The sequence below is a fragment of the Antechinus flavipes genome, chromosome X (assembly GCF_016432865.1).
Source record: "Antechinus flavipes isolate AdamAnt ecotype Samford, QLD, Australia chromosome X, AdamAnt_v2, whole genome shotgun sequence".
Lineage (NCBI taxonomy): Eukaryota > Metazoa > Chordata > Mammalia > Dasyuromorphia > Dasyuridae > Antechinus > Antechinus flavipes.
This window is the reverse complement of record NC_067404.1, coordinates 72,823,711-72,833,715: the sequence shown is the minus strand read 5'-3', so window position 1 is coordinate 72,833,715 and position 10,005 is coordinate 72,823,711. Positions and strand designations below refer to the sequence as shown.

Here is a 10,005-nt window from a genome sequence, read left to right as displayed (position 1 = left end):
TTTTCAAATCTGGCCCCAGACATGAGCTGTGTGATCCTGGGCAAGTCACTTAGCGCTCTTTGCCTCAGTTTCCTCACGTGTAAAATGAGCTTGAGAAAGAAACTGCAGACCACGACACTCTTTGCCAAGTAAACCCCTGATAGGGTCATGAAAATTCAGAAATGACTGAAACATGAACAATAACAAAAAAGTGTAAATATAAAAATAAATATAAATGTTAAATAAGTGATGCTGGAGAAAAAAAAAAACTTCTGTTTTCTCTCTACTCTCTCACTTGATGATATCATGAGTTCTTGTGAATATAATGGTCATTTCTAGGAAGATAACTCCTCTCTTTCCTGCAAGAACATAATCCTGTCTCAACTCCCTATTGCATTTTACCTGGCTTGGTGCACAGGAATATCCAAGTCATTATATCCAAGACAGAAGTTATAGTTCCCTCGAGCATCTATGGAACCTTTCTTTCACCACATGGGTGCCCCAGGCTCACAAGCTCCACATTCTCCTTGCTTTCTCACTCTCACTTTCACCCACAGCAGATTGCTTACCATTTCCATCTAGACCTCTCCCATCTATTACCTCCTCTTCACCCATTCCAATTCAGGCCCTCATGCCTCTCCTCTAGAAGATGTTCCCTGACTCTAGCCTCTCCCTATTCCAATCCATTCTCCATAGAGCTACTAAAATAATATTCCTTAACAGCAGGTTTGCCCCTATTACTGGCCACTGTTCAATAACCCTCTCCTGGACAAGACACTTAGTTTCTGGGTGCTCAATTTCTTCATGCGTCTGGGGGATAAAGCAATAAAATGTCTGTAAAGTTCTTTATAAACCTTCAGATACTCGGCAGTTTTATCATTATGAGCATTAGTGCCTTTGGGAGCCCTGTTTGGCTGTTCCCACACATTCCATCACAATCCGGCTTCAACCTGGTCTTCTAGCCTTGTGATACACTAAAGTGTGCAAGAGAGCCAGACTCCCATTTCTAGATGGATTTCCAGACGAGAAGCATCAATTAGGCAGAGCACTATTATCCCCACCTGACAAATAAAGAAACCGAGTCTTTCTCAGGTTCTTGCTTCCCCACAGTCAGTGAGTCAAGAAGTAGAAGGCTCACATTGCAGACTAACCCCTTTTCCCCTTTTTGGACAGGCTTGCTAACCTAAGATATAAGGAGACCACTCGCAAACAGTTTACCAAGATTTCAGCAAAACTTTTTTTTTTTGACTTAGAAAAAAACCATTTATTTTGGTGGCTTTGTTCAGTCAGAGCTCAAAAACGGTTCCAGAAATGAGTAGCTTGTAGACAGAGCTCAGGACACTTGGAATTTCTGCAGACTAGCTTTGTTACACAGGCCTCTGCTTTCTGTACTCTGCAGTGCAGCAAGAGACTCACGCCAACGCGGGCTGGCCTAAGATCTTTCTCTTCAGTACATTTAGGAGTTCTCCCCACCTGACAGATACGAATCAGACTTTTCACAATCTGCTACTTGCTGCTCAGCTGCGCGCCGCCCCTCCCCCCTTTCCAAAAATAATAGGCAAGAGGTTAGTTAAGCTTCTTTAAAACAGAAAATGATTTTGGTCAGGAATTCTATTTCATTCTTTCAAGTTCAAAGATTTTCGAAACCCAGAACATTTGTAACTTGGAGACATTTTATGGTCTGTTCTCTACAGAACATAGGATTCACATTTATATGGACTTTTCCAAGATTTTTTTCCCTTATACCTTGTAATATTCTCCCCATGTGCCAGAGAAGACCTCTAGAGGTTCTTAACATGTCCAGTCAGTCAATGAGCAGCAGGCTAACATTCAGCACAAATTCCATTTCCCCCTACCCCTACTGCTACAAGGAATTCACTAAGATTTTTAGAAAAAAAAATGATTTTGGTGACAAATTACATTGGATTGTTTCAGAAGTTGAAAGCAGCCCCAGAGATGACTGACTGGAGCGCCAGGACACTTGGAATTCCGTTTTAAGAATATAGCTTTGCTGTGTGATCCTGGGCAAGCCATTTGACACACCTGCCTCAGGGAAAAAAAAGGACAGCTTTGGATCCCATGTCTTCTCTTCATATACTTGGTGGTATAGGGAGACTCGCGTTAATTACAGGCGACCCCAATAGCCTAAAACTCACAACAATTATGAGTTAGATTCTGTAATATTCTCCCCATGTGACAAACAAGAACCAGAGCTTTTGAATTTCCCATAGGAAGGAAAAGGTTTACATACCAGGTCAACCACATTACTTGCCTCCCTTCTTCTACCCCTTCACCCCAAGCTCCCTCCTTCCAGGATTACTAAGCAAGGTTTTTTTAAATTGTTTTCACTTTTTGTGGTTTTTCTGTATTTGTTTTTTATTATTTTTTTTGTCTTTGTTTTGATTTTTTTAGGTGCTTTTGGTCTTTGTTTTGATTTTTTGGGTTTTTTTGGTCTGTTTTTACTTTTTTGTTGGGATTTGGTCTTTTTTTTTGGTTTGGGGGATTTTTTGGTTTGTTTTTGGGTTTTTTGGTTTAGAACAAAACTTCTATGGTCTATGAACTTCATTTCATTGTTTCAAAGACTAAACAATCATAGAGATAACATTAGAGCAAGATTAGAACTCCAGGAAACCTGTAACTTTAAACTGTAGAATCCAACTTTGTTTCTGCACTCTGCTGTACACAGGATTCACATTTGTATAAGGTTTACTAAATGGTTTTCTTCCCAACAATTATGAGGTAAACATTAATATTCTCCCCATTTAATAGATGAGAATCAGTCAGTAAGCATTTAGATGAATATTTATCGTTCCTTTTTTTTTTTTTTTTTTTGGACAGTATCACTAATTCAGAACCTGAGGAGGATGCTGAAAGAGTTTAGAAGGATTTTGGCTAAGCTTTTTTTATCTGAAAAAAACCTACTTGGGTAGCAAATTATATATTTTTCCAAAAACTGAAAACACAGAAATGACTAGCTTAAAGATTAGATTTTTAAGAACTTGCAGTTAACATCAGAGCCCCGTTTTGTCACACCTCACTCCTCGTTCTACACTCTGTAATACAGTAAGGCTCACACTTATACAGAGTTTATCAGTCGCTTTCCTCACAATTATGAGTTACATTTTGTAACATTCTGCCCAGCCAACAGATATGAAATAGAATTCTGGAAGTTGTTACTTGCTCATAGTCACAGAAAGTAGAAGGCTTATATTTCAAATGACTCCTCCCAACACCCACCCACCTTTTATTAGGATTAGTAAACTAGTGGATGAGGAGAATGTTACAGGTAGTTAATAAACATTTCAAAACAAGTTTCTGTTTGTTTTTTGCTTTTTGGTTTTAGGACAAAAATGTTCATTCTAACTCATTTCATTCCATTAAAAGTTGAAAGTAGCTGAAAACAATCAGAAAAATGAATGACAGAGAGAGCAGAGCGTCAGGAACCTTGAGACTTGAAGTTAGAGTCCATTAGTTCTTGCAAGCTTTGAGAGCCTTTTCCAGGCCATAGATGTATTTTGCAGGGATGCAATATTCTTCAAGCAGGAGATGGCTGAGAAGACTGATCTGGTTGCCTTGGATTTGGACCTGAACAGCATTCCTGTTCTGAGGGACCTGGCTGACCATGGCACTGGTCTGGCCACATCACTTAAGAAGAGCAGCCACATTATAAGGATCAAGTCCGTAGGTCTCCAGATTCCGGATCAGGGTCACTTTTTTGTTGAATGCTCACTGTGCCAGGATGACTTCAATAGGATAGATTTTTCCTTTCTTCACAACAGGCTCTTGTTCATAAAAAAGTCACTTTCTAGGCAGGCTGCAGTTTCCCCAGACATCTTGCAAAGAGGTTATCCCACGGAAGTCTGTCCAGCTTGAATTGCTCTGATTTCCCCAGGAGGCAGGCACACAAGATGGAATCTTTGCGCTCTGCATCAACCAGCTTATTCTTCTGGATGTCGTCGCAGCCGGTCCTGTGGACCTCACCGATGGAGAGGATGCTCCCTTTATTGAACCAGGAGTCTTGGAAAAGAGCAGACATCCTGGCCGGGATGCAGTACAGGGATTTGATCTCTGGAGCATAATAGGACCGTTCCCCCTCCCTCACCTTCTGGGCAATCCGATGGTCTGGAGCTGGCTTAGGCACGATAAAAGAGGTGATACTGGGGTGCTTCCAGTCCACGGACACAATGCTCTCCACACCTTTGCTCAGCTCCTTCAACTGCAGGATCTGCTGCTTCATCATCTGGTGCAGGAATTTGGAGAGCTTCCTGTAGCTCGACTTTTTCATGTCCAGCTGTTGCCCTCTGGGGCAGCAGGAAAACATGTGGCTACCCAGAAAGGTGCTAGTGAGCAAGGGCAGGTCGGCCTCGGTGACCCGGCTCTTCAGCGCATGAAAAAAACAATTATGCAGTAGCTCATCCATCTGCTCTTGAAGGCTCTCGTCACTGATATCGGCCTGACTCAATTCTGCCACACCAGAGCCCTCTGCGGCTTCTATGGGGGGATTCTCTTGTGCCACCCTGATTCCCTTCTCCCCTTGCACCTCTTCCTGAACAACAGGGTCCCCCCGGGCCGCCCCCTCCTCTCTGGTGCTCTCCTCAAACTCCGGAGGAACCAGGTCCAACGGGGCGACGGTGGGCGGGGATAACCTGTCGCCTATGTGCCACAAACAGTCAAGGTAGGTGTGGAGCACAGTGAAGCCTTTCCCCTTCAGGCCAGAGGCCAGCATCTCAGCTGAGGACATTTTTGGCTACCGCGATGGCCACCGGAGCCCTGTTCCCAACCAAGGCAATGGTGCAGAGATCTCCCTGCTTTACCACAGGCAGGCCGCCAGGGTTCACCATGAGCTCCAGCAGCATGAAATCTGCTCCTCCCGCCAACTTTCTCAGCACTGTCGGCCATGTCTTGAAGGCCGGTAAAAGATCGGGGTAGGCCCACAGAGTATAAACGGTTGGGTACAGGTTTCTGTCTACTTCAAAAAAAAAAAAAAACCAAACAAACCAGGGTTTCTCCCACTCACATATACAGTCGCGGCGTTTCCTTTGTAAAGGCAGAGTCTCATGATGCTGAGATCTTTCCTCCCAGGAATCTGTTCTTTGTCAACGTCTGGAAAAGTGACGGCCACATCGGCCTGAAGCCTGTGCCTGTCAGAGGCCTTGGTGGCCGCATTCGACTTGCCGTGGAAGGACTTGGCGAACATGGCTGCGTTTGGGACCTCCGGAGCAGAGGGAGAGCGGGGCCAAAGGCTGGGAGGTGCCGGCTGGTCTGTGATCACGCACCTCAGCCTTAAAGCACCTGCGAGGGCTGTGGCCAGAGCAGCGCTGTGGCTGCGCCTGCGGCTGCGGCTGAGGCTGCGCTTCTCTATGAGGACGGGGCTGGGGCACACTTCCTCCAGCTAAGGGGGGTGGGGTTTCTGGCCCAGGCTCTGGGGGTACCTTCTGATCCTCCTCTGAAAAGGGCCGGGTCAGAAAAAAAGGAACCCTTTCCATTCCTGATTGATACTTGTGCCACAGCCACAGGCAGGCAGAAGGTGCTGTTCCAGAAGCCCTAGCAAAACTTGGAGAAAACATGTGATTCTTGTAGATAAAACGGATAGATAAGGTCTAGATCAGTGGTCCTCAAAGTGTAGTCCAAACAATTGTTGGGGTCTCTGAAACCCTTTGAGAGGGTCTACAAATTCAAAATCCTTTTTTATTTCTAATATAGTAAATAGCTATAAATATAACCCATAGGAACAAAAACTCTTTGAACAGATCCTCCATAGTTTTTTAACAACATGAAGATACTGAGAACAAAAGTTGGAGAACCACTGGCTCGAGATGATAATACAATTAGATGCTTCAAAACCCTTGGGGTAGTAGAACTCAAAGGGTTAATTAGACACTATTCATACAGCAGGAGGTAGAGTACCACAAGAATAGCCTGGGCTATTCAACATTTTGTTTCAAGTACCTGGCCTAGCTTAGAAGGCCGGTCAATGAAAGGGAGAGCCAACATACAGAAGGACAGGTTCTAAAAAGATCTCCACAGCTACAACTCTGGGTAGAGACTAGTACGATCATTTTCAATGATTTTTAATGATCACCCCAGAAGCCTGCTCTTCTCTGGGCCAAACCCGTCACTTCCCCAAAGCTGAGAAATACATTTACATTACAAGCAAAAACTGAAACGACTTCCACACTGGATAATTAAGTAAGGTGAAGTGAGACATTTAAAGGTCTAATTTCTCATCTTACAAGCTCTTTGAGCCCTTGAAAAATACTGTCCAAGTTCCTATTTCTACCCTGTGCAGAGATCTGAATCCTCAACTGCTCCTATTCCTTTTAACAAGGAGGCAGGGCTCGTTCTCAAGTCACAAACCCGAGATCCAGGAGCCGCACTTCGCTAGGGCCCAGGCAGGGAAAGGCAGACTCCTCTGCCTCACTAATTGCCAGTGTCTCCGTGTGGAGGAGAACATCCTTCAAGAACTGAAAAATGGCAGCTGACCGGCTTTCTCTTTAGCAATAGCGGGAGATTTCTGCAATGGCTTTGGCCCTCTCCATCAGCTTCCTTTTTCAAAAGAAGCCTCTGTTGTCAAATGAGGAAGGGGGAGCAGACTGAATGCCATCAGTTCAGAGAGCTCCAAGTCCCGGCCTGCTTCTGTGCTACCTTTCTCTCCAAAGACAAACTGAGTCTGATTAAAATTGGTGTTTTGACAGCCCATGTTTCTCCTCTGGTTTTGTTTGCTTCTTTAAATTGATGACAGGGGCACACAGTTGAGCTGGCAGTGGTGATGAAGAGGTCAGGCACTGAATTCAGTACCTTTTTCTCTTTCCTTTGGCCCAAATGGCCCTTTGAGCTCCCCAGTTATTCATATGGGCAGGAGGTGGGGCCCGACTGGCCTCTTCCACTCTCTGATATGAGGGCAAGCTGCACTGGCACTTATTGCTCAAAGTCCACAAATTCAATGAGTTCAGATAATCCAGGCAGAGAGACAGGGAGCGAACCAGCCAGCTAGCAGAGAGCTTTTCAGTCTCAATCATTGTTTTCTTTTTCTACTTCTCCGCTATTAATTCCAGTATGAAAACCTTTAAAAATTAAAAGCCTTTTTCCGAAAGGCAATCTTGTTTTGTGCCTGTACAAAGGAGCAGGAGAAAAGGTACTCCCCTTGACAGGGTCTGGGAAAAATCTGATTATTTCCACCACGCTCTCCTATTATTCACCTGTCAGTAAAATATGTCCTCTCATTGTCTCTGTCTGAATGCTTATTTTTATTGCACTGGGGCTATATGGTCATTTTTGGATTTATTACCAAGTTTCTTGAGGTCTCCCCTGCCTTTTTTTTTTTTAAGCATGTTTTTCTCTTCTTTAAAAAAAAAAAAAACACAAAAAACTGGGCCACATGCCTCTGAGGAGAAAGCAGTACATTATTTCATTCCCACCTTTTCTTCTTTTTTGGCATCTCTGAGGCCTGCTATGCCCAGAAGTGCTTCCACTCAAGCTGGACCATCAAATCAATTATCACAGCAGTCTGCTTTCTGAATATGAATGGCAATGAATGACAACAGGCCAGGCAAACTTTCAGCTTTGATTTGTCATTGGTAATGTAAATCTTTCCCTCCTCCCCCACCCCCCACCCCCAGTCTGTTTTGTTTTATAGACATTTCTGAAGAAGGAGCAGTTTGGGGCTTGGTCAAACTCTCCCCCTGCTGTCGACAGCTGCACGGCATCAAATCCGCCAATAAAAGCTTTACCTTTTTCTAGGCAAAGTCACAGGGAATTATTATTGCCAGAAAATGTCTTCCCGCTGTCCCCTTGGCCCGCTTGTCCTGAAGAAGGGCCCAGAAGAACCACCTAACTCATTCGGATGGGTCCAAATGCCTGGCCCTAATGGTTCTGTGCCTCATGGTACTCATTTTCCGATAAGTGCCCAGTGAGGAAAGCTGCTTGAATTGTTCAAGGCGGGTGAGAGCCAGGCTGCTTGTTCGCAAAGGCCAAGGCTAGTTCAGGGCACAAGCAAAAGGTGGCAGCCTATAAGTGGGGCTACTTAGCACCTCCAGTGAGGAAGCCCGTATGCTCCATGGGACCTCTCAGGTTGCTCGAGGTTCTTCCCACGGCCCAGTAGTGAAGCACTCTCACCAGCCCTTTGGACACACGTTCTCACAGGTGGTGGTTGGAAAGAAGATGAGTACTACAGTGGGGCATTGATCATGGTCCAATCAACCAATAAGTATCTAGCAAGTGTCTATTATGGACCGTGCAACTTACCGGGCCGAGGGGATAGAGGGGCAAAAGAAAAAAACAAAACACATTTGCAGACCTTAAGAAGTTTATATTCTAAGCAGGGGAAATAATATGTATATACACATGGAAAACAGATACTATGGGGTGGAAGGGCAAGCACCAGCATCTCTAGAATCAGGAAAATCCTGATAGAAGACGGGTCCAACTTTGGGGCATCACGGCCCCCTTTGGCAGTGTGGTAAAACCTAGCAGCCACTTCTCTTTAAACGCATAAGAATTATAGGCTTACAAAGGCAGTCGTTTAACTGGAAATACAGTTATCAAGGTTTAAAAAAAAACAGACAAAAATGAGCTAACAAACTTCAGGAATCCCTGACGCAGAAGGTGGTACTTGAGCTAGGTCTGGAAGGAAAACACTGATTCAGAAATTCTGTGTCTCACTCTTTTTGAAGCCTGTCTTTGACTGGGCCAAGATCTGCACTCTGGCCTCCCCTCACTGTCCTATCTGTCTTGACCCTATAACTAGATCTTCACTGGCTCTGTCCCTATGACCAAACCCAAATGCCTTTGTTGCTGAATGTCAGGCATCCAATCTCCACCAGTCCTCCTTGGGGAATGCATGCCAATTCTCTGATTCTTCCCTGATCAATATTCTTTATCTCCCCTTCAAATTCACTGGCTTCTTTCTCACTGCCCACAAACCTGTCCATAACTCCCCTGTCCTTAGGCAATCTTCATTAGACCCTCCCATCCTCTAAAGCTATAGATTCTTATTACTCCCTTTCAATCTCTATTTGTTGTTGCCACATCTTCTCTAACTGCTATTTTTCTAACTCTCTGCAATATGATTTTCCTTTTTTGCTCTATTTTTTTTTGTTTTGTTTTGCTGAGGCAATTGGGGTTAAATAACTTGCCCAGGGTCACACAGCTAGGAAGTGTTAAGTGTCTGAGACCAGATTTGAATTCAGGTCCTCCTGACTTCAGGGCTGGTGCTCTATCCACTGCACCACCTAGCTGCCCCTTGCAATCTGATTTCTGACCCCATAACTACAACAAAACTGTTTTCCCCCCTAGGTTACCAAGACTCTCCTAACTATTAAACCTGGTGGCAGGTTCTGAGCCTTTGGGTTCATTTACTTTCCTCCTTTAGCTGACATTGCTTTTCTCTCTACCTGTATGGCCACTCTTCTTCAGGGTCTCCTTGGCTAGAAACTTAACTATCCCCAACCACTTAATGTGGACATCACCCAAGACTCTGTGCTTGTCCTTCTCTCTGTATAATCTCTTTGTGATCCCCTCAGCTCTCATGGACTCAGTGACCATATCTCTGCAGAAAATGCTCCAACACAACTCGGCAACACTAATCTTTCTTCTGAGCTCTATGGAGTCCTACGTTAGCAACTGTTTGCTCAACATCTCCACCTGGATGTTCAAAAGGCATCTTAAACTCAACACTGCTCAGCACTCAGTAACTGCTTTATAAACACTTGATTGATGTCCAAAGGAGAACTTCTTCCCTATCCCCCAAAGCAAATCGATCCTTCCTCTAAAGGTTTCTTTCTACTGAGGCTGCCACCATGCTTCCAATCACCCTTATTCACAACTCAGTCAATGTCATCTTTTTTCTTTTTCTTACACCTTCCACCCCAATTCCATTCCATCCATTCTAACCTCCCCACATCTCGCATTCTCTTCTCATCACTCCATTTACATAGCCACCACTCTAGGTGAGATGCTCATCAGCTATCATCAGGAACATGCACAGCCTCCAAATTGATTTTCTTTACTCAAATCTCTTCCCTACCT

The 10,005-nt window shown here is 44.4% G+C and overlaps 1 pseudogene; it reads right to left on the bottom strand.

The window, feature by feature from the left end:
• Positions 1-256: 256 nt before the first annotated feature.
• LOC127542566 (eukaryotic translation initiation factor 2D-like) lies at positions 257-7,547 on the bottom strand (annotated as a pseudogene).
• Between the last annotated feature and the right edge of the window lie 2,458 nt (positions 7,548-10,005).